This window comes from Lontra canadensis, unplaced genomic scaffold (genome assembly GCF_010015895.1).
Source record: "Lontra canadensis isolate GAN:19392208 unplaced genomic scaffold, GSC_riverotter_1.0 scaffold118, whole genome shotgun sequence".
Lineage (NCBI taxonomy): Eukaryota > Metazoa > Chordata > Mammalia > Carnivora > Mustelidae > Lontra > Lontra canadensis.
This window is the reverse complement of record NW_022631112.1, coordinates 3,723,551-3,748,243: the sequence shown is the minus strand read 5'-3', so window position 1 is coordinate 3,748,243 and position 24,693 is coordinate 3,723,551. Positions and strand designations below refer to the sequence as shown.

General features: G+C 45.8%; 1 protein-coding gene across 2 annotated transcripts in view; it reads right to left on the bottom strand.

The window, feature by feature from the left end:
* Positions 1 to 23,569, bottom strand: part of PRR5L (proline rich 5 like) — a 143,296-nt gene extending 119,727 nt beyond the window's left edge. Inside the window, exons 1-2 of one of the 2 annotated variants that reach the window (XM_032840955.1) lie at positions 23,430 to 23,569; positions 22,787 to 22,941 (exon numbers count right to left, since the gene is read on the bottom strand). The gene's annotated coding sequence lies outside the window, so the exon portion shown is untranslated. Of the gene's footprint in view, positions 1 to 22,786; positions 23,005 to 23,429 lie in introns of those variants that run through there. The other variant, XM_032840957.1, reaches the window with a different exon arrangement.
* Positions 23,570 to 24,693: the final 1,124 nt, after the last annotated feature.

The following is a 24,693-nucleotide window of genomic DNA, read 5'->3' as shown; positions in this document are numbered from 1 at the left end:
CTTCGGTGGAGACATTAGAAAACCTTCTTTGTCTTTCGTGTTGGGTGTAGGGTGAGGGCTCCAACTGCTGTAGCTGTTTTGCTCTTGCGAGGAGGGAGTGAGAAGGGTACCCCGGGGTGGGAGTGACCATGCATAACAGCAACGGATGAAGTCAGCAGTGGTGAACGCAGAGCAAAATTATGGAGAAAATCCCAGCCCCCCGTGGTGTCCCTGGAGTGGCTGGATAAAGCCACGCTCGAGACCCAGCATCCACTCTAGACTCTTCCGATCTGAGAGTCAGCATTTCCCTTTTACCATTGAAGCCTTCAAGTTGGATTTCAGTCACTTAGTTGCAATCGAGAGTTCTTTGGGATAGACGGGGGCTCCCAAAACGATCTACACGGAACCCTCAAAGACAAGGAAGGATTTATTTTAGGTTGGACTAGTTGTATAATCTTGACATGGGATATATATTCTACACAGTGATGGCTTCCACTTCTAAAGTTCCTTTACAACTTTTATGTTATATAGCGCCTATTCAAAAGTTAATAACCCATTTTATTTCCCATCAGGGAAAAAAAATGGTGGGAATGAAGTGCCTCCAGTATAAAGAAAGGGCGTGGGGAGAAAGAAAGAAAAAGAGAGAAAAGAAAAGAAAAGTCATTACTATGTGATTTGTACTTTTAGTAGGAGGCTACTAAAATTTTGGGGAAAATTTAAGAAAATTTAAGAAAACCCTGAACACCTTCTTTTGTTTTGAGTCTCTGATGTTTGCTACCAAATTTCTCTTTTTCCTTTCATCTCTCTTCCCTCCCATCTATCCTGGGACACCCCCCATCTCAATTCCTTTTCAGTTTTCCAGATATCCTGGACATTCTCCAGGCTACACTGCAGGGATGCCCAAACTTCCATTTCATTATATCACTTCACCTCACCTCTGACATCCTGCCCTAGTTCAGGCTTCCCATTCCCCTTGTACATCATGGTTTGGAGCTGACAGTAGTCCTTGCATCTATATCCATCCTTCTCAGGTGTGTTGAAGATGAACCCAAATGAGTACCAACTGGGTGAGTCTCATGGATTCATTAAATCTCAGCATTAAAAAGAAATTAGTTCATCCAATGGTTCTAACTGGTGTGTCTTGATCAGCCGTGTGAAGTAACAAGCAAGGGCGTATAAATAGTACCCAGTAATTTACTTAAGTCATTGAACCTTCAGACAGCACAAGAAAGGTTAAAGGGCAAACTATAGGATAAATAGCAAACTATATTAAAATCAGAGATTTCTGTTTGTCAGAAAACAACTGACATTCTCAGATCCAGACTATAGAAAGAACTGCTACAAATCAATAAGAAGACTTGGCACTCTAACAGGCACTTCACAGAAAAGGATATTCAAATGACTAATGTCAAGTGCACAAACACATTACTTACTTGGACGACACCGGTGAAAACCACCAGAAACCAGAATCATAAAATATTGGAGCTCTTATAACAAGGATCATGGGAATATAAATAAGTATAGCCATTTGGGAAAATTACTTCACATCAACTAAGCAGTTTGATGTCTAGTAAAACTGAGGATGTATAACCTGCGACCCAACAGTTCCAGTCCTGGGCATATCATGGGACTAATAAAATAACTCTGAACATAGACCCAACTCGGGGGATGGGGTATTATTCTAAAGTTTGTATGAAAGGTGGGGGAAAAAATCCCCCAAAGGCAAAATTACTCTCAAAGCTTCCTTAAGTTGCTCATAGAAGACAATATTCAGACCAACTATGTCTGCCATTTAGTGTGTGCTAAACTTTATAAAACACAGTTCATTTAGCTCTCATCACTCCATGACACAAGTTCTAACACTCCAATTTTACAGATGGGCTCAGAGGGGTAAAATAACTTGCCCAAGGTCACACAGCAAAATAAGGACAGTGCCAAGGTTTAAACCCGATCCCAGTCAGTCTCCACATTCTGACCCATACTGTACCACCTTTCTAGGTGGCTGCTTTCCTTAGGATAGGCAAGCCCTGTAAAGGAGGGGAAGAGAAGTTTCACTCCATCCCAACTTTCCACACCCCTATTTCATCCATCAACCCAGATGCTAGCCTGCCTCAGGAAAGTGTTGGTTTGGATTGTCCTCTCCAGTTTCCCACTGGGAGACTTACCCTAGACCAGGAGTCCAGAAGTACAACCTACGGGCTAAATCCAGCCCATCATCTTTCTTTCTTTCTCCTTTCTTTCCTTCCTCCCTCCCTCCATCTCCTCCTTCTTCCCTCCCTCCCTTTTCTTCCTTCCTTCCTTCCTTCCTCCCTCCCTTCCTTCCCTCCTTTCCAAGATTTTATTTATTTATTTTAGAGAGAGAGAAATGCAAGAGAGGGGAGGAGCAGAGGGGGTGGGACAAGCAGATTCCTGCTGAACACAGAGCCCGATGCAGGGCTCAATCTCATGACCCTGAGATCATGACCTGAGCCGAAACCAAGAGTGGAGGCTTTAACAACTGAACCACCCAGGCTCCCCACCTGTTTCTTTATGGTTTTATTGAAATACAGCCAGATCCATGAGTCTATGTATAGACTATGGCTATTTCTGACATACAATGGCAGAGTTGAGTCATTGCAACCCTATGGCCTTATGTGTATTTATTATCCGGCCCTTTTCAGAAAAAGTTTACTGACTTCTGGCCTAGCCTAATCAACTTTCCTTGTAGTCAAACCCCTCCAAGGACCAGGATGAGGTTGTTTTCATCATCTCTTGGTTCCAAACAAAAAGCTTCCTGGTCACCCAGGCCCTATCCCAAAGGAGAGACATCAGAATGCTCTGAGGGTCCCCAAAGTTGCTTTCTGCTCCAAAATCCCCCACCCCTCTTCCTCTGGTAGCTAATCCTGGAAGGACTTCTCTGGGAGCAAGGAAACTACAGTCATCTGTGTGAACTGCATTTATATCTAATTACCCCACAGCACAATATTGATTTTGCATCTCCTTTACAACATCACATTAAGTTTGTCGCAAGCCTTATTTGATCTCAGCACTAAACTCTGCTCATGCATATTCCATCTTCATAACTAGTTGCTCATGGAATATGGCCAACTGCTCACAGTTTACACAAAATCAAAGGGAACACTGGTCAGAAGTGCTGAGCTATTAGCTTGTACCCCAAATTAATTCTTGATGTGTAGCTAATGAAAGGAGACTACTACAGGGCTAACAGCCCACAAAGAATTTAAGATTTCCAAAATGAAATATCAAGAGAGAACCATTAGTAAGTTTATGAATTGTGTAGTGATTTAAAATTTCTAAAGCCGAAGCTATCAGCTTAAATTAATCAATTTCTGTCTTGACTACAGCAGTCAGTAAAATAGCATTGGGATTTCCTAAATGCATCTGAACTTTGAAAATTTGAATTTTATACCTGAAAAAGAGGCAAATACATTTCCCTATCCTAGCAGTTCAGTTCAAGGCATAAGCTTTTAATAATAATAGCTACAGTCTTCTAAACTTTCACATTGGACCAAGGCTCTGTTTTTATATGCATTATCTCATTTAATCCTCCCCACAGCCATATAAATAGGCACTATTATTATCCCCATTTTACAATGGAGGAAGCTAATGTTCAGAGTGATTAAGTAACCTGCAAAAGTTCCCAGCATCATCTAAATAGACATAAGTATTCATTCTTTTATGTCCCATAGTGCCTTGTACACATCTCATAAAAAGTTATGGATGCCCATTTTCTGCTGTGAGAAATCCCATTTATGTTTCGTGAGAGATGAGGCTATTATTTATTCAAAAAGCATAGATTGCATTGCTGTGCAATACTGGGCAGTGCTCTGGGTTTCACTTTGGGTCCACAACAGCCCCTCCAGGCCTAGCCTCACCTTCGTTTTTCAGATGAGTAATGCGGGGGCTCAGATGGGTTGAGTAACTTGCCCACCAACACAGAGTTAGTAAATAACAGCAGTAGGGACTCAACCTGGGTCTGGGCTTTTGATGTCGGCAAAGTGCTTTGATGCACCATCTTGATACGTCAACTGAATCAAGGTGGATATGTTGGGCCATCGTGCATTTGATAGGTTAGTGTGTGCTGGAGCTGGGACAGGGACAAACAACCCTGCTTACTACAGTGAGCAAGGAATTTAAAGTTCCCAAGAGACAGAGAGAGAACACAGGAGGCTGGTGTGGGGAAAAGGGCAACAAGGGAAACCACCCAAGTGCAGCCAAGCTTTAGAGAGAAGAAATCCTAAAGGAGGTGTGAAAGTCATTTGCGGTGGTGTGCACACACATGTGTGTGTGGGGCTGTGCACTGCGATATCCCTCCTATCAGCCCCTCCTCACACCTTATGGGGATGCTGTCAGTAAAGTTCGCCTTGCTCACTGACTTGTAAGGAGGTTCTTCTAAGGTAACTCAGTGAGGCACCAAGGTCTGGAATGTTGCAAGGCCAAGACAGAGACCGCTCCTGTGGACGCAAACACCCAAGTCCAAGGGACTCACTGACATCCATCTATAAGTCATTTACGGGGAGCTTTTTTTAGTTCCTTCTTGCCAACTACATGATTCAAATGAATGGAGTATTCTTTTGTGCCAGGTACTGAATGGGGCGATGGGGGGACTCATCACAGGGTGTCTGAGACCACACCTTTATATCACTTACCATGAAACAGCCACTTGACCTATATTAACTCATTCACCCTCACTGCACCCCTATGAAGGGGGCACTATTATGATGGCCATTTTGCAGAAAAGAAATCGAGGCACAGAGAAGTGACTGGATCAAAACCACTCAGCTGCTGGTAGGCAGCACAGCTGGGACTTGAATTCAGGCAGACCATTTTCAGAGCGCATGGTCTGGACCCCTAACATAAACCGTCCAGCACACACTGCCTGGAGTATGGTGCACCAAGGAGAATGGCTGCAATGGCGGGGTGCTAACCTCCAACGTCTGGTTGCTGAGTTGGCAGTGTCCATACTCTCTCTAGTATTCTTCCTCCATGTAGAGTTAATTGGCATTGTACGTATGGTCAGTGGCCCTTGGCTGCTGCTGGGCCCCTTTGCTGACGTGTTTGGCTTTGTCCTACAGGAAAGACACTGGGGCTGAGGTGGGACTGACATGCCAGATATCTGGTCCCCAAGTCCCGCTGCTCTGAGCACAGCCTACTCTGCCCAATTACATCTGAGGGCAGGCTTGTCTGTCATGGGCTCACCAGCTGCTTCAACAAGAGACAGTATTTAGCAATGCAACAAAGCAAAGCTTATCTCTGACCAGAACATGGGGACCAGGACAAAACTATCTTCGATGTATTAAATGGTTTTAAAACCTGAAACACACATAAATCTTTGGACCTTGGGCATTGCTGTGGCTTAAAACTTCTTTTACATGAGGAGTAAAAAACAACAGAATTTATCAAGGGAGCTCTCTAATGACACCTGTTTACTTTTTCTTTGCCACAACTAAGATCAGATCATCACCAGCAGAGTTCCAAGTGAATTTCTCACTCAGAGTGTCATCAGGTCCATGGCTCCTTTCCATGAGACAGGAAAAAGGCTGAGAACTAAGGACCTGGTGCCATTGGGAAGAGGGAGGAAGGAGGAGGGTGCAGGGTTCTCCTATTAGAGGAGCCATTAACTTTTAGAGTCGTTTCCACAATAACATTAAGCCATTTACTTTGTAATTATGCAGGGGATAAACATTGATAGGGTGTTCTGTGAGCACAGCTGCATGCCAACATCTGGCATCACCTCTGGAATCCTAGAGGACACATCTGCCAGCAGAGTTGCTCCTCCAGTGAGCCCCACCCCAGGACCTTAGATGCTGGAAGGGCATCTAAGGCAGGCAGATGCTACATGAGCCAGCAATGTCAGGAAGGGTCAGCTGCCCTGCCCAGGCAAGAAACTAGACTCTGTTCTGTCTTCCATGAAGAGTCAGGATCTGTGCTACCAACCACAGCAATAAATGATGAAACTGGCAAAAATGAATACCAAATGCTCTGGAGCATCTCTAATGGGCCAGGTGCTGTCCCATGCACTCTTGTGTGTGACTCTTCATGATGGTGAGGTGGGTGCTAGTATTTCTCTTGTTTTCCACTTGAGGAGGAGATGAATTAGACACTCACACCCACACATCTGGTTAGTGGTGGAGTCAGGAACATAGTTTTAGTTTGCTGCTGGATGCTGTGCTCTTAACCATCACCCCATACTGCCTCCCAAGTGGGTAGCAGCAAAGAGCTATGCCAACAGGTTATTCAGAATTCTGGTGCACTCAGACCCTGGCAGTCGTATTTCTGGGTACCTCCTCCGTGTAAGACACACCCAGTGAATAGAGATGGGAGCACAGCAATGGCATAGGGAGCAGGTGCACATGGTAATTCTCTGCCTTCATGAAGAGTACCCACATCCAGCCTCTGTTCTTCACTTGTACCTTCTCATATTTTCCCACCCACCACTCTTTCCGTCTCCTTTCCTGAAGTCATGACAAGAGATAACCGGGTGACTTATGAGGAGGGGAAATAACTATTTTAATCCATCCCATCTATGTCTCCTCCCACCCCCGAGTCATTTTCTAGGTGTCTAGCCATATAGATAATGATTTACATGTTTCCCCAAAATGGTATTCCATGAAAAGTCTCCCTCCCACCCTGGCCCCTACCTACCCTGTGCCCGTTGCCAAGCTCTACCTTTTAGTATATTCTTGTGATTCCCTCTAAACCTTAGGTTCACCTAGGATGCTACACACTTATGTTGCCCTCCCTCTTTCCTTCCCATTCTTTTTAGAGCTCTTCCCCTGTCAATACCCAGAGCATCTTCATCCTTTTTTTTAGCTGCATAGTATTCCATTTTCTGGTCATTCCATATTTATTTACCCTTCCACCTATTAATGAACATTCAAGATTGTCTCCAACGGTTTGCTATTCATCAATTGGTACTTTGCTTCCTTGTGTCTGTATCTCAGTTGGTTAGAATTCAGGAAGGAGACAGGTTGATGGTTATCCCCAAATTCCAACGCTATCCACCACTGCACTCTAACAGAGCAAGAAGAAAAACACACTCAGCAAAAGCCCCACTGTAAGATCTTTCTACACCAGGAGAGGCTGCCATGTATATATTTTCCCAAATAGTCCATTTCTCTTTACCCCAGAGAAAAAGTGACATCTTGAACTAGGTGATCTATATAGAGAGCATTTTTTAAAACTACAACTTCAAGGGGTTCATTAAGATAATAGACAATTCAACCCAGCCTTGCTTACCAACTCAAGAGAAGGCCAAGTTTGGGGCCTTTGCCTCCCTGACGCAGCCCATGAGGGGCTAAGAGATAGTCCTCTCCACTAAGACCTTCGCTTCCCCAGCCCTCCCCCATCTGAGCCCAAGATACATGCCTACAGTTGTGACAATACAGTGCTGGATTTGTCACCAAGGGATGCTGTGTGTTTCTTTTTCTATTCCTTTATAGTTGTTTTTGGGGTTTTTTTGTTTGATTGTTTGTTTTTGTTTTTGTTTTGTTTTGTTTTGTTTTGCTAAAAACAGCTGTGCCAAGCAGCCCTTCCTTAGAATGGGACTAGCCCTCGAAAATGAGAATTAGGACAATTTGGATGCTCTTTGATTAGTCCTAACATCTTTGCCTTCCCTAAACTCAGTCAGTGTGTTCTCAAACTATCTCCCCCGCCTCCCCCAACCTGCAGTTGTTGGTGTTGGTGTCTCACTCACATTCCCATGGGCGGTAACATTTCAGGGCATGTGGGTCCGATTTTCCATGACCAGAATCTGCATCTTTTGCCTAAGGGCTCTGTCTGGCTACCAGGGTCTGTTTTATTCATGCATGAGGCAGGCTGCAAGGGGTCAGTAGTTAATAAGACCACCATGCCTGCCTGGCAGCCTTTATCCCATGACTCCCTCAAGCTGGTATAAATAAATATGCCAGCTCCCTTGCCACTCAGGGGGGATAAGTCTAAGGATTGCATTCTATGTTTTTTTTTTTTTTTCCGGTATCCACCCCCCAGCAGGTTTAAGCTCATTGTGGTAACTTGCTTGATAATGTGCCATTTACCGGCCTTCCCTTGGTGACTTCCTCCCTCCCTGCTAGTGCTTCCTTCATTTTCCAAATGAACTGCTGGTTCTGGAATCCTTGTCTCCAAGTATTCTTGGTACCAGAAGTTTTCTTAAGAAGCAGTATCTTAGGATGGGACTCTGGAAGATGGAAGGTGGCAACAACGACCAGTTGCTGATGGCAAGTGAGGTGTGGTCAGTAGCATCACAAGAACCAGGAGGTGAATTGGGATGGGCCATAGGTGAAAAGGAATGTGGTATCCAGGGGCACCTGGGTGGCTCAGTCAGTTAGACTTCTGCCTTTGGCTCAGGCCATGATCCCACGGTCCTGGGATTGAGCCCCACATCGGGCTCTCTGCTCAGCGGGGAGTCTGCTTCTCCCTTTACCCTTCCCCCTTGCTCATGGTCTCTCTCACTCTCTTTCTCTCTCAAATAAATAAATAAAATCTTTTTTAAAAATGCAATATCCAGCATTAGAGAGATGCGGGAAAAGGGTAATTACAAGGACTGCAGGGCTGCTTGGTTGCTCAGAAGTGAAGTAGAATAGGAGACCTGAAAGAGAATGACAGGCTCCAATCACTCAGGAGCAGCCCAAGTTATGGCTAAAAAGCCAGAGAGCCCCTCTTAAAGCCCTTGAAAACAGCCTCATGTCCTGCAGCCAGACAGCAGATACGCCTAACGTCAAGCACAGGATCTAATCATGGGAACAGCAAAGTTGCGAAGCCTGATGAAGTCATAGCACCAGCATGGGAGAAGCCTGATGAATTCATAGCCCCAGCAAGTCTCCTATGATGAAGTGGAAGTCCTGATAGGGTGGGGGGAATGGGATGGACCACGCATTCCAGGTTTGCCTTTCCTGCCTTCTGTCCTGGTTAGCACTACTGTCTGAGGGCTCACAGAATGTCCGATTGGTTGTCATGGGGTCTGCATGGCATTGCCTTGCCAAGGACTCATTTTATAGCAAAGAAGGTATGATAACCACAGGATCTACTGGTCCCACTTCATATCACATCGCTCAGAAGCTGTTTGTCTAAGGTAAGATTAGAATGACTTCATAAAAATGCAGGTAAGATAAGATGCAACTTTGGTTGGATGCAGGTAAGAGGACACTTTGTGGAGTGAGGTGCTTTGAGATGTAGTGTAGACTTTTAACCATTGGTCCCTGTATGGTGCTGTGTCTCCAATGGCTGGACCACATGGGTTTGGATACTAAGGAGTTTAAATAGGAGTAGCTCCTCTTGCCATCATTCCCAGTGACCCACTTAGAGAATTTGTACTTCTCCATTCTCCCATCTTCAGCATCTGCCAAGTCCTAATGCACAGGGAAGACAATGTTTCTAACAGAGACATGGTAAGAACCACACAAAACCTAAAACTCTAACTGACGCCTTACCTTTTTGGGTCCCTAATTGCTAGTAAACTGGGGTGCAAAGGAAGGAGTTATTATCCAGGCAAAGATGTCAGCCTTGATTATTAAAGGAACCTAATGAAGGCAGGGAGGAGTATGTCTGCAATTCAGAGAATCTCTGGGGGTACCGGTACATGTTCCCATGTGCAGTGATAACTGAAGTGTCGGCCACAGTAACCACGGCTTGCCAGAGACACAATAATCCAAGGCTCAGATCCTTCAAGGATGGAGGTCTGGGTGGCACTTGAAGCAATGGGAGTGCTAATGGGGGTTAGGGGAATTAAAATGGGGGTAGAAGGGCAGGAGTGCAGACCTCAGTTCCCTTAGCATGTGAATGTTCCCCCACAAGTTTCTGCTTTCAGCCTTTTAGTTTACTTTAAAGGAAGTATTATGTGTGTTGTGATGAGCACTGGGTGTTATACGCAACTAATGAATCCTTTAATGCTACATCAAAAACTAATGAAGTACTATATGTTGGCTATCTGAATATAATAAAAAAATAAAGGAAGTATGATTGGTCATCATCCTGAAGACTCAGTGACAGAACAAAAATAATTTAAAAGAGGACAAGGGGAGATATGAATGGTACAAGGGGTGGATTGTAGCGGGTACTTTCAGTGTTCAAGCCTTGCCATCTAGATGCGTCTCTTTACCTAAGGACATTCTCCGGCCACCAGGGTTCACTCTGCTTATGCACGTGGCTAGAAAAGTCAGGAAATGAATGTGCTGGGAGCACACTTACCCTGTGGCTAAGGAATTTGGTGTAAATACCCCAGATCCCTTTCCCCTTGGGTGGGATAACTGTAAGATGTGTTTTCCATGCTAGTTCCCAGGGTTTCTTAGGATTTGTCTTCAGTCACCCACACAGTAGTTTGATTGACAACATACCCATAATTGGTTACTTTCCCTTGCATACATCAATTCCCTACTGCTATAGTACTGCTTTCCTACCTTCCAAGTAAAGAATTTACATGTGAATCTTTGTCTCAGGATCTGCTTCTAGGGGAACCCAAACTAAGACACTCCACCCCATCCTCATCTAATGTTCTTAAAAGAGACTCTGAGGAACTATTTCTTATTAAAGTGTGAATGACTGATAGGGCCCAAAGAGGAGAGTTTAAAAGAAGAAATATCCTTAAGCAGTGATTCTGAAGCAGTAGGCTTGGGCACAGGAACCTTCTACAGGTATGCTGACAAATTATGACCTACAGGTAAAATCCATCTTTTGTAACAATTGATTGCACTTATTATTACACACTGTCAGACAGACTTGTAAGTTGAGAATGTCCTTGAAGACAGAGTAACATGGGGCACAATTTGTAGTATGTAAGAATAAAGAAGCCCAGTGTTATATGGAGCCACAGAATGATCATATGTTCTTTTGAGAGGATGCAAAGTTTTCCAGGTCAGAGTGGTACATTTTTACTATTTGCTCAAATAGTGACCTAGGGTGGACCAACAACTATGTGACTAGAGGGATAACCACAGACGACTGCACACACACGAAGTCACTGTAGCAGTGACTTTGTTGTAATTATGGTTGACTTGTTGAAGTTGATTGAGTCTCTTCAAGCTTCAGAGTGTGTCAAAACACACATACACACACTTAAATCTTTACATTTGGTTTTCAGATTCCTGTCAGTGGGAGAAATCTGGGAAGAAGAGAGGGCAGGGAAACATTTTGGGAGACTGGAATCATACACCAGCACCGCCATCTCCAGTACCACCACAAAGGCCATTTGTAGAGTGGTTTTACTCTAAATTTTAATTTGTAAGTTGTTTTCAAACTGGGTGTTAGGGAACTCTAACATCCCTGTGAACCTGGCAGGTTCTGCCAACAATGAAAAACTTGGTGCCAAATAAATATTTAAGCAAACTATGGTATCCAGTTATTAGTTTTATATATTGGTTTTGTTAGGAGAAAAACCTCACCCACTAGAAGTACAATTTGGAACATAGATACGCATGATTATTTTATTCTTGTAACCACCCCGTGCTGACACCAGCTTGCATAGGAGGAAAATGAGGTTCATAGGAATTAAATGACTTAGCCAATATTACAGACAAGACCTGAGCTGAACTGTGGTACAGCACCACACCACATCCAGCGCTCTTTCCTCTACATTCTACTACACTTGAACACTGATGATGAAACACGTGGTTTAGCAATTTATTGGCCAGTAAGTCTGTTTTATTGAGAAGGGGTCAGAGAACAGTTTATAAAAAGTTCTTAGAACTTGGGCCATTCCAAGAAAATACCAAAACATCTCCAGTTCATTCCCTCCCTGAGCTATGTTCAACATGTGGTATTCCAGGGGTTGTTTTGATGGGACATGTTCTCATAGCTGGTCCTATGGGTCTGCCACACCAACCAGACCCTTTGGGCATCACTCAGAAATATCCCTTGTAGCAGTCAACTTTGCTGCAACACTGCTGCAGAAGAAAGACTTGGCGAATTACGAAAACAAGGTGTTTATTTTTCTTGCACACAAATCTACAGGTTGGCCAGGGCAACTATGCTTCAGTTGGGAGTTTGGTCTGCTCCATGTGGCTAATCCTTGGAGGCCAGAGAGAAGGGACAGTGGTTACCTAATGTGTGCTCTTCTCATTGTGGTCACAAGAGCACAAGGGTAGCCAAACGGTGCACACCCTACTTAAAGCCGCTGCTAGAGCTGTATCCATTCATCTTCCATTGGCTACAGCATGTCAATGGCCAAGCCCAAAGTCACTGTGGGCAAGAAATATACTATGTCCTAAGCCGCAAGGGAGGTGAATGAAAATTTGCTGACTGATACTCCAATTTATCACGATCAGCTAAAACAGTGATTCTCATGAAGGGAGGCCAAATACCTCTTTCTGAAATCTTCTAAATCCACAAACTGATATTGTCCTATTAATAAACTCGGTCCTATAAGCTGCCAAGAGGAGATCATCCCAAAGGGGCCTTTCCCGAGAGACCTCAGGGGAGTGTGAAATGGCAGCTCTCCAGACCAGCAATCCCCAAATGGAAATTACCTAGTTGCCACTGGAATATTTTTAAAACCCACTACTTCACTCGCAGTGATCTGCTGTAAATCAAGCTTCCAAGCCTCCCTTCATAGAGGATGGGACCTGCAGACGGAGAGAAAGGGTGGATGTGGGTGATTTATAAGCTCCACCTTAAAAAATCAATTTCTAGCAATGGAAGTCTTGGCCACAATGCAGAACAGTGCAGTAACTAGAAAGAAACACTCCCAACTTTGACAATATAAGTCTCCCCTTACGTTGGATAATATTGCTTTGTCCACTCAACTCCTCAAAACACCCATTTCCTCTTCCCCTTCCAAATACACTCAGTTTTGCTCAGGGAACTCCCTTCCTCAAGGAACAGTGACCCATCTCCAATACAAACCCTGGGGACAGGACAAATTTGTTGAGAGGTAATTCCATTCACTTTGCCCATGGTTGGTTCAAGAATAGGTAAAGGACCTAGAATCAGCCCAGGAGACAAATTGTGCCTATGGGAAAAGTTTGCTAGAAGGATGCGGGCAGGGCTTCTAGAAAAAGTTTTTTTCACTCCAAGGAGAAAGCCCCAGAAAGAAACTGACCTTCTGTCTTTCTCTGAACCCTGCTCTGTCTAGATAGTCCTGCTAGAGCCCTATTTCTTTCTGAAGATGGAAACAGGAAGATGGCAAAGCAGAGTTGAAAAGGTTGGGTGTCCTGAAGATATCACCAAGCCGCTGAATCAGCCTCTCCCCTGAAGCTTGCTCTAACTTTGTCCTCACTTTTATTTTATTTTTTTAAAAGATTTTATTTATTTATCTATTTGATAGAGAGAGTGATGACAAGTAGTCAGAGCGGCAGGCAGAGAGAGAGGGAGAAGAAGGCTCCCTGATGAGCAGAGAGCCCAATGTGGGGCTCGATCCCAGGACCCCGAGATCATGACCTGAGCCAAAGACAGAGGCTTAACCCACTGAGCCACCAGGTGCCCCTTGTCCTTACTTTTAAGTGAGATAAGAAAAGATCCTGGTGTGTGACTCTTGACTCACAGCTAAAGGCCTCTTCAGCCATTTCTATCTCAGTCACCTCCTAACCGTGCATTGGGCAATTGCTTGATTTTTCCAGCTCCTGTTTTGCACCCATAACTATGTCACAGAATCCTTGTGGAGGCTAAATGACGATGCCCGTGAAGTATTTGCGAACTTGCAGGATCTGGTGTCTGGCAAGGGTGAAAATGGTGCACAGGTATGATCTTTTGGTAACACTGAGCAAGAAAGCCTGGCTCATAATTGCCATCTCTGTACTTCCCTATGTTATTGTCCTCTGGCTATTGCAATAAAAGCTTCATAATGGGAAGGACCTGTGTCTTTGTAGGGTGGACTGATAGGTGTAAAGTCTCCCATTCTAACCACTAAAGCTGGCAAGGGTTAAAGTCCCATGGTGCAAATTAGATGGGGGATACTTTCACTCATAAGTATTATGTAATTATGTGTTCTGGGTTTTTTTTTAATTAAGAGAATTCTTATCCAAGTGTAATTAGCATACAGTGTTATAGTAGTTTCAGGTTTATGATAAAATGATTCAACAGTTCTACCATTTCTCAGTATTCCTCATGATTAGTGTACTCTTAATTCCCTTTATCTGTTTCACCCAACCCCCTATCCACCTCCCCTCTAGCAACCATCTATCTGCTATACTTAAGAGTCTGTGGAGTTTGGTTTTGGGTTTGTTTTTTTTTTGCCTCCTTTTAAAATTTGTTTGTTCACTTGTTTTGTTTCTTAAGTTCCACATAGGAGTGAAATTTTATGGTATTTTCTTTTCTGATTGATTTATTTCACTTAGCATTACATACCCTCTAGGTCCATCCATGAAAAGATCACTAATCATCAGGTAAATGCAAATTAAAACCACAATGAGATCTCACTTAACACCTGTCAAAATAGCTAAAATAAAAAACACAAGAAATAACAGTGTTGGCAAGGATATGGAGAAAAAGGAAACTCCGTGCACTGTTGGTGGGAACGCAAACTGGTGCAGCCACTATGGAAGACAGTATGGAAAGTCTTCAAAAAAGTAAAAACAGAATTAACATGTGACCCAGTAATTCCACTACTGAGTATCTGTCCACGGAAAATGAAAACATTAATATGAAAAGACAGATGCACCCTTGTGTTTATTGCAGGATTATTAACAATAGACAAGGTGAAGAAGAAACCCAAGCATCCACTTGTAGATGAATGGATAAAGAATATGTGATATAGATAGACAGATAGATAGATAAATTCCACTGACATATCAATCAGCCAATGGAATATTACTCAGCCATGAAAAAGAATGAACTCATGCCATTTACAACCACATGTTCTGTTTTTGAAAATATGAAAAAAATCAGATAAACACTATGAGAGAAGAAAAGATAATCCACACATGATCCCATCACCTGAAGGAAAACCACAGTGAACAGTGATCTATGTTCTTCTAGACTTTTTGTGGTGGTTACTTCTTTGAAAAGAAGAAGGAAGGAGAAAAACAGACATCCTGTGCACTACTTTTGAGAGTGAGCTGGTGAAGATGGTTTTGGAGGGGAACTTTGCAGTCTTTGAGAATTAAAATATTAATTTTTTTTTAAAATGCACCAGCCCTTTGGCTCAACATTTCTGCTTCTGGGAATCTCTGTTCCAGAGGCAACACCAGGAACAGTGGATACTTAGAGCTTCCAGATGCCCAGGACTGTTCTCTGCATTTTTATACCATCTCAGTTCATCCTCACAACCCAGGAGGGTGGTCTTACTATTATTTTTAAATAATAGCTCTGCTGAGATACAATTCACATGCCATACAATTTACCCATTTTAAGGTGTACAGTTCAATATTTTTTTAGTATATTTGCAGAGTTGTGCTATCATCATCACAATTTTAGGACATTTTCATCACCCCAAGAGAAGTCCTGTACTTATTAGGAGTCAATCCCCATTATCTCAACCCCTCAGTCCCCTGGGAACTACCAACCTGCTTTCTGTTCCTGTGGATCTGCCTATTCTGGACATTTCACATCAGTGAAATACACAATATGTTGTCCCTGGTGACTGGCCACTTTCCACTAGCTTAATGTTTTCAAGACTCATTTATGTTGTAGCGTATATCAATACTTCCTGTCTTTTTAATGCCAAATAATATTCATTGCATGGACATACCACTTTTTGTTTATCCATTCCTCACTTATTGGACATCTGGATTGTTTCTAGCTTTTGGCTAATAGGAAGAAGGCTGCTATGATCATTTGTATACATGTTTTTGTGTGGCCATGTGTTTTCGTTTATCCTGGGCCTCTACATCAAAGTAAGAGTTGTTGGGCCATTTGCTGTAATTCTCTGCATTACCTTTTCAGGAGCTGCCAAACTTTTTCCCCAAGTGGCTGCACCATTTTATATTCCCACCAGCAGTATACGAGGACTCCAATTTCTTCATATCCTCGCCAGCCAACACTTGTTAATCCCTGTCTTTTTGATTATAGACATCCTAGCAGGAATAAAGCAGCATCTCATTGTCATTTGTTTGCATTTCCTTGATGAATAGAGGGAGGTACCATTATTACCTTCAGTTTACACATGAAGCAACTGAGGCACAGAGAGGTTCATTAACTTACCCATGGTCAATCAGTACATGCGTGGACTCCCATGTGTACAGCATTATATGCAGAAGAAAGTTGGCTGCAGCTCTGTGGGTGGCAAATATTAGAGGAACCCATATGTCTACCTGCAAGGATTTATCCTGCAGAAGACCATCATATAACTATCAAAGATGGGGCAATTCCGTTTAGGCTAACATGGAATGGGTTCCAAGACACTGTTAATGAAGAAGTGACTCACAGAATCGTGTGTACAACGCGAACCTAGAGACCCAGGCCTAGAGACAGATGTGATACAGGCATAGACAGGTTACCTACAAAGCTCCTCGCAATGTCCCCTGGGAGGTAGCCTCCCAGGAGAGCAGGGACTTCTCATTTAGTGCACTGCTGTATCGCCAGCACCTGGAACCAGACGTAGCCCATAGTAGCAGCTGAATAAATATTTGCTGTTAAATGAACGATTCCCTTGGAGAGAGATAGAGAGCACTATATACAGAAGAGCTCATGTTGTGCTCTGAAGCCCCACACCTTTTGCATATGAATTCATATAGTAGTTGCATTATTTTTGACACACACGTATAGAATAATCTAGAATTCTTGGGGCCTTTTGCAAGAAAAACAACAACAACAAAACAAGGCCCCAGAGATTGGCATGGAACAGAGAAGTGGCCCCACTGGCTTCCCAGATGCCGAGAGGTCCCTCTCGGGCCACAGTGCCGCTTGCTTGAAGTGAGTAGTCTCTCCCATCCCCCGCCCCAGCCGCACCATGCTCCACCACTGGAGCTGATGACCCAGACAGGAGACAGGCCCACACCCGCCTTGCCGGGTGCCCCACCCTGATGGATGAACCACTCTTCCAGCTAACAGGAATCCAATGTCAAGATGACGGCAGTAAATCTTGTTTTCATGCCTAGGAAGATCTTAAAAATCAATAAGCATTAGAAGGACACGGCCAAGTGTTTTTTCTTTTTATCGTTTTTCAATATTTGTTTAATTCGTCATCCCGGCTGAGCCCAGTGAAGGGGGCCCGAGGATTGAGGGCTCCTGGTGGAGCAGCACAGGTGTCCCCTTGGTGGCATTTTTGGCTAACGGTGCGCTGGGTTAGCTGGGAGACAATTAGGAAAACAATTGGGGGCTGTGGCCTCCCAGAGCCAGAAAACTTAGGGTGCAGAAATGACAGGGGCTGTAGGTGATGAAATTCTAACAGTGAAGATAGCAAATGGCACCAGAAATGATGGTTAGCAGAGGCCAGGATGAGAGAGATGTGAGTCGGCTGTATAATAGGCTGGTCCTCGCAGAGGGAGGTGACATTAGGGATCTGCGCATACCCTCACTGTGTGTCATGAAGAGAACTGCTCCAGGTCCCCTTTCTCGTGCCAAAGTGGGGCAGGTTCTCAGTGGGGTGTTTGACTCCCCCCCCCACTCCATGCCCTGCCAACACACACACAACCATTTGGTCACCAAGTCCCGCTGTTTCCCTCTGAAATAACTCCGTCCTGTCCATTTTCCCCATCTCCGCTCTTACTAGGTTAGTTCGAGTCACCTTCCCCATTCACCAGGGCTCGTGCAACTGCCTCCTGAGTGGTCTGCCTGCCTCGAGTCCTGTTTGCTCCCAGATCTTTTTCCACCGAGAACAGCCTGGCCTTGAGAGGTGGGTGGCCTTGTGGGCTAAAAGCATGGCTCTGGAGCCAGGCTGCCTGGGTTCCGACCTGCCTCCTCCAGACCTGTGACCTTGAGCCACTACTTCCGTGTTCTGGGCCTCAGTTTGCCTCATCTGTAAAACAGCGGTGCTGATCGCTAGGTGCTGGGAGGCCAGTGAGGGTTAAGTGGACTACTACAGACGGAGCCCTTACAGCAGCGGCTGCCAGACCCAACAGCTCAATACACAGTAGCCTCCTCTTTTTGAAACACACCCCCCTGCTTACACTCACGTCAGGACAAAGTCCAAACTTATCCACGCACCTCACAACGCCTTCTCTTCTCACCTCTTGGTAACCCCTTGATTCACATTCAACACTCCCATTAAATGTCTTTTTGTGTGTGTGTATGTGGTTCCTCTAACAAAACAGGCTACCAAGCATTCACACATGTTGCCTGTTACATTCTCCCCAAGGCACTTCCCCATTCCCCTGTCCATCGACCATTCATCTCTCCGCTCTTAGATGTTATTTTCTTTGCAAGGCTTCTCTCATCAAATTCCAATTAGGTGCCCTCTTTTGTGTTCCCACGGCACCCTTACTTCCCATCGAGGCAATTGCTACCTTGTATTTTTAAATTTTTATAATGAAAGTTTTCACATGGAAAAACCCAAAGCCCAAAGAATAGTAGAACGGTACAATGAGCTCTCATAGACTCCCAGCAACTGGTAACATTTTACCGTATTTGCTCTCTCTTTGTGTGTGTATTCATTTTGTTTCCAAGTCAATTACTGACATCATGTTCTTTCAACTTACATCTCCAAAAAAGGAAGCAAACTGAGGAGTACTCTCCCACCTAAAATACAATGCCATAATCACACTTTTAGAAATGAATCATTCTCTAATGTCGCTGAATACTTGGCCCGTAACCAAATTTCCCCAGCCCGTCCCCAATTCTCTTTTACAGTCTTTCTGCTACATTTCATTTGAATTGCTCCTTCACTTGGGCTGTAAGCTCTGAGAGGAATGGAATGTGTCCCCTTGGTTTCCCTCTCCCCAGCACTCAGCTCATGGCAAACCCTCAGTACCTATTTGTTAAAAGAAAGAACAACCTCTATGCCCCAATTCTTCCTGCAGAAAAGGGTCGTCAGCCAGTTCCAATCCCAGCACAGCTGCCCCCCTACACACGTACACACTCACGCTTTGGTAATGACATAGCATCACTTCCATGGGCCAAGTCAGAAACCAGAGGGGCATTCTAGATGCTTCCGTCGGTTGACCCCACATAGCTCCCACACTGTCTCCTGTCTAACCCATTCCCCTCTCCATTCTGGAGGCCAGGGCTGTGGTCTGGTCCTTCATCCTTCCTTGCCCAGCTCTAGGAATCTCGACGCTTCTGATTCTCCAGTGGTCCTGTCTTGCCTCCTCCAAGCCCTGTCCTGCCTCAGAGCTCACTTTTCCCAGGGCCCATTCATGACCGGTCGCTTCCTGGCAGAGGACTTATAAAGGCCCTGAGCGTAATAGGTATTCACTAAATGACTGCTGAGTGGATAAAGAGAAATACCATCCTCTCCTTCTTCCCTGGTCTAAGGGTCTAAATTAGCGGTAGCCCCATGCATCCCCGTCCTATTCCCTGGGCCCCAGACTCCAGGCCAGGCCAGGCCAGTCCAGCGCTGCCTCTGGACAGATCCTGGATATAGCCTCGGCACACATCTTCCAAACAGCCACCGGACCCATTTGTCATTCTTCCTTCCCTCGGAAATTGTGCAAGGATGCGCAACGGTAGGCCCGAACTTATTATATTTAAAGAAAACAGTTAAAAATCTAAACAGAAAAAGTCAGCTTAAAAATCAAGATCTTTCTATTTAGAAGCTTCTTTAGGTCAAGTACATTCTAGGGGATACAGGGTGAGACCATACAGCCCCTTCTGCCTCAAATAAGATTTTCAGGACACAATTTTGCTTTCGTGCGCTTCTGCAAAAAAAGCTGTTCCACCGCCTGCCATTACTCTGCTGAAGGAGTTACGCTGGGGGAGGGGCAGAAGGTTCCAGCAGAGATCCCTTGGGGACACAGAGCCCCATCTGACCCTGGACCCACCACCCCAGCACCAGCCCCTGCATTCCAACTGCAGCATTCAGACTAGGCGGGGACTCCAGCTTTTTACCGTGGTGACATTCGGCTAAGAAGGAACTTCTTTCCAGCCCAGAACAAAAAAGGGCAGCAGTCCGAAGCTCTCAGAAGCCTGGTGGGGAAGTCCAAGGGGAGTGACCGAAGTGGGTCAAAGCGGATCTCTGCTCCCTGCTCCCCACGGTCTCTACCATCTACCTTGGGGGGAGTTCCTGAACCTGTCTGAGATCCAGCTTCCCCTCCTTCAGCTCGAGGACACCGTCCTCTTCCTCATGGGGCTCCTCGTGAAAATTAAGTGCAGCATCGGAGGGGTAGCAGGGTGGCAAGGCTACCTGAATCTCGGCGAGTGCTGAAGACACAAGCCATCAGGGGACACATGCCAAGGGAGCTGTGACGCCGTCATGCAGGACTTGCAAACGAAACCAGTTTCCCCCTTATTGGACCATCCCCAGCGCTAAAAGGAGGGTTGGATGAGGAAACAGTGGGAGCACGGTGGGGGAATTTTGGAGTGAACAACAGATGTGCTCCCAGTCCCAGCTGCCCACTGCCCACCTCCTGGGAGTGAGCCGCATCCCTGTAGCTCGAGTATCCCTAAGGACTCTTGTCTGCATCACACCTTAGAAGCCTAAGGCAAAGAGAGATGGAGAGCCCAGCAGGAGTGAGGGGGCCCGGAGGCTTTGGATTTTCTGGGTAAAGAGGAGTTGAGTATTTCTGATAAGCCGGAGGTGTACAACAAGTGACCCTGGTAGTCGTGTAAATCCTCTGGAAGAGGGCCTTCAGGAGAATGGGAACCCTTCCCCAGACAGAAGCTGACGGCACCTGGCCTCGCTGAACTGTGCTCCCCCCACCCCCAAACTCGTATATTCAAGCCCTGACTCCCAGTAACTCCTACAGTTACTCTCAGAACGTAACTGTATTTGGAGTTAGGGCTTTAAACGAGGTGACTGGGTTGAAATGAGGCCTTTAGAGTGGACCTTCATCCAATCTGACCAGTGTCTTCAGAAGAAGACAAGATTTGGGGATGCACACAGGCAAAGGGAAGATGGTGTGAAAAACAAGGAGAAGACGGCCAACCCCAAGCCAACAAGAGAGGCGTCAGAAGATACCAAGCTTGCTGGGCGCCTGAGTGGCTCAGTCAGTTAAGCAGCTGCTTTTGGCTCAGGTCATGATCTCAGGGTCCTGGGATCGAGCCATGCAGTGGGCTCTCTGCTCAGTGGTGTCTCCTTCTCCCTCTCCCTCTGATTGCTATTGCTGTCTCTAAAAAAAAAAAAAAAAAAAAAAAAGACACCAAGCCTGCCAACGCCTTAGTCTCTGTTAAGACACTCAGCCTGTGGTATTTGTTTTGGCAACCCCACCAAACTAGTAAGCACGGCTCAGACTCTGGGGGTTGGAAGAAGGAGTCTTAGGCAGCCAGCTTCAAAGGATCGGGAGTTTAGAAATCCCCCAAAATGAGGAAGGAGGGTGTTCTCTGAAGTATTTATAAAATTGTGCCAAGAGACAAAGAATCAGGTGTAAACACCTACCAGACCCAGCCAGCTAACCGCAGTGTTAACCAAGTTAAGAACTCCCTGCCCTTCTGGGTCCCTCTCTCCCCCTCTCCTGCCCCTGCTGGGGGTCAGAAGCCTCAGTGAGCCAGCTGGCAGCATAGGCGGGAAGCGGGAAACCAACCACAGACTCCCTTTCTCTGCTCCAGGCCCCTCTGGAGGAGGGAGAGAGTCTCCATGTGGAACAGCCTTTGAAGTTCTGAGCTGAGACTGCTTTGGAGCTAGAAAGGTAGTCAGAATGGGTCCGCCCTGATTTCCATCCTGGGACAAGGAGAGAAGGGGACGGCGTAGGAAAAAATTGAGGTGCGGTAATAGACAAAAGTAAAGCTGGCTTCCTGAATGCCCTCCCAGGAGTCCTGTTTATTTACCATATGTCCTCCTGCCCAGGCAGAGGCTCAGCCCAGGCTCTGGCCAAGAAGGAGACAGGCTATTTGTGAAGCAATTATCATCCCTGCAAATTCTTTCTGGCCGCTGTCGGGCAGGTCCATCTTCATTGAGCAAGGCGAAAAGCGAACAACAGACAAACCATTTCAGACCTTCTGCACTCCCCAAGCCAGGAACGTAAGTGATGTTCTGCAAAGCCAGGGACAGCACGCCACCCGCTCTATCTCATGACCCAGAGGAGGCCACTTAACTCCAAACCAGCCACGGGGCTGGTCAGGCTTTAGAGTCACACAACACTCCAGAGAGAACTGAGCTCAGAGCCTGCCTCTGCCACGTGACTGCGGTGTGACCCTGGGAGAGTTACTTAGCTTCCCTGAAATTGCCTCCTCAATAAAATGGAGACCATAAAAGTATCCTTCCAATAAAGTTATTATGCAGAATAAATGAGAACATAGATGTTAAACCCTTGGAACATTGCCTGGCACAGAGCAAAGGGCTCAGTACACATAGTTATCATAGTTATCATTATACATCACTGCCTCTCAAGGTACAACCTTGGAGTGACCTTGATTTATTGTACAAAACATTATGTAAGAAGCATGTGATGAAAAGCACAGACTCTAGGACCAGACTGCCTGTTTTCCATTCTCTGCCAAGCGAGAATGGAAAACACATTAAGTGTTTGCTGTAATTGCTATCAATACTGTAAGATACATATAGTGATCTGCACACAAATACAGGAAGTTCAAGAAGAGCTTAATAATGACAGCAATGATTAAGGGAATAGTCATTTCCATAAATCCACGCAGACCCTGAAGTTTCTTGTCACCCAGACATCAGAGGCACTGACTAAAGGTCAGACAGGCAGAGTGTGTCCCTAATCGGGAGGCTGCTGAACTTGACCTCAGTTGCTTTTGCTTATTCATTTGTTTGCCAGCGGACAGTCCCTCTCCAGCAAGCAGGGTATCTAGAAAACAGAGACCCATCCTCCTGGGGCTGGACCCTCAGCCACCGTCTCCAGGCCCTGCTCCCCACCAGCAGCTCTCAGCCTGTCTCCCGTGTTACCTGGTCTGGTTCCTTCCTCCAGGACAGGTGCCATCTTGCAGGGGAGAGGTGAGGTGCCACTGCATTCCAGCCTCCCGAGAAGGTGACATTCTGATGGGCTCTGCTGTCTTTAGGCCTAGCTCTCCCTCAGTTCCCACCGACCCGGGGCCTGAGGACTGCCAGAGAAGCAGACAGGAAAGATGTAAAGCTGATACCTCCCGCAGGAAATAATTGTCTAGCTGATTCCAGAACTGAAAAACACAAGTATAACATTGGAGAAAGGAGAGCAAAGTGCCATTCAAGGCCATTGTTACAGCCTCCTCTCTGTGTATCAGGGAAACAAAGAGGCCCTGTGTGTGAGGACAATGCTGTGGCTTACCAGCCACTTCTGTGTTACTCCTGGGGACGGGAGGGTGAGAAACGAGGCCACAGTGCCCTCCCAGCCCGATGCGCTCTGAACTCCACTAATCACAACATCCAGGCTAGCCAGCTCTGGGGGAGGAAATCTGGACTCCCAGCTCATGGGGTTCTGAATTGGGGAGACAGGAGACACCCCCTCAGGAGGGAACAGATGGGTATCCACTCGTCTTCCAGACATCACGAAATGACAAATGCCCCCTCTCCTCTCCCTCCCCTCTTTTCTTGCTACCTTTCAGAGACTCACCACAAGTTAGAGCTAGAAAGAATGGCAGACATCATCTCTCCAAACACATATGTCATCTACTCTAACCCCTGGCTTTAGTGAGGGTCACCTGACCAGGACAAGTGCCTGGCTGTGCAGCATGTTAGCAGGGGCTGCGAACCCAGGTGAATCATTATGCGGCAGCCTCCACTGAACCACCCCCTGCCCCCTGCCATGGACCAGGCACTCTATTATGAGCTAGCTCGCAAAATGACCTCATTTGCTCCTGCCTTCAAATCCTTGGTCTGCCACTAATTATCCGTGGATTTTGAGTTCATTTTCTGACTCTTCGTTTTCCCACTTGTAAACTGGGAATATTCATGGGTGACTGTGAGAACTGAATGAGTTTAAACATGCAAAGCTCTTAGGACCATGCTTGGGCCGTACATGTCACTGGAGAAGCATGAATGGGAAATTAGATGTCCACCTGAAACTCACTTAGGCTCATGGTGAGACGCAAGGCAGATAACTAGAAACCCAGGATCTTAAATACAAACTTGGCCTGGCCATCGACTATGGCCTCACTTTACCCCCATAGGTCCCTGCCAAAAGCTAGGCCCTAAAGAATAAGCCCCCAGCAGGGATAAGGCAGGTGACATGTGGGGAGGGTCAACTGTGACGTAACACAGAGCAGTAGGGACAGTGGGGATTTGGAGAGCCTGTGCCTGTCTCCAGGGTGGCAGCCAGGACTCAGCTCCAGCCAACTGCTGCAATGTGCACGGTGGGAACAGCATGGCTAGGCCCATCAGTTTCTAGAGAAAAGCCAGGAATCTAGATTTTTAGGTCACATTTCCCAATTTTAAAATACTGCATTAATGAAGACATTGTTCGTGCAAAGTGAGCCCCGAATCATGCCTGATCTGGACAGAGACAGCGTTTGCAAGCCAGGGCACACCTGTCATTTTCAGGTCTTCTGTCCCCAGTTTGCCTGCAGTCTCCCAGGGAGCCGATCGGTTCACTTCGAAACCAGTCTTTGACTTAGAGCAGGTGGTGAAGGTGAAGCAGCCCCTTTCTCCGTGGACACTCGCATCTCTGTCCGTGAAATGGGCATGAGGAGAAGGAAAAATGGGGAAATGAGGGGGCTCTCCCTAAAGGACCGCAGGCCCCTTGGCCTCATCCAGCTCCTGTAGGTATTCCTCTGATAAACAAGGCAGCCCAGACTTGGTGGCAGGACCCAAGGGCAAACTGAGGTCTTAAACCTCCATAATCTCCAGCAGTCACCTCAAATGAACGTCAGTAGCCTTGA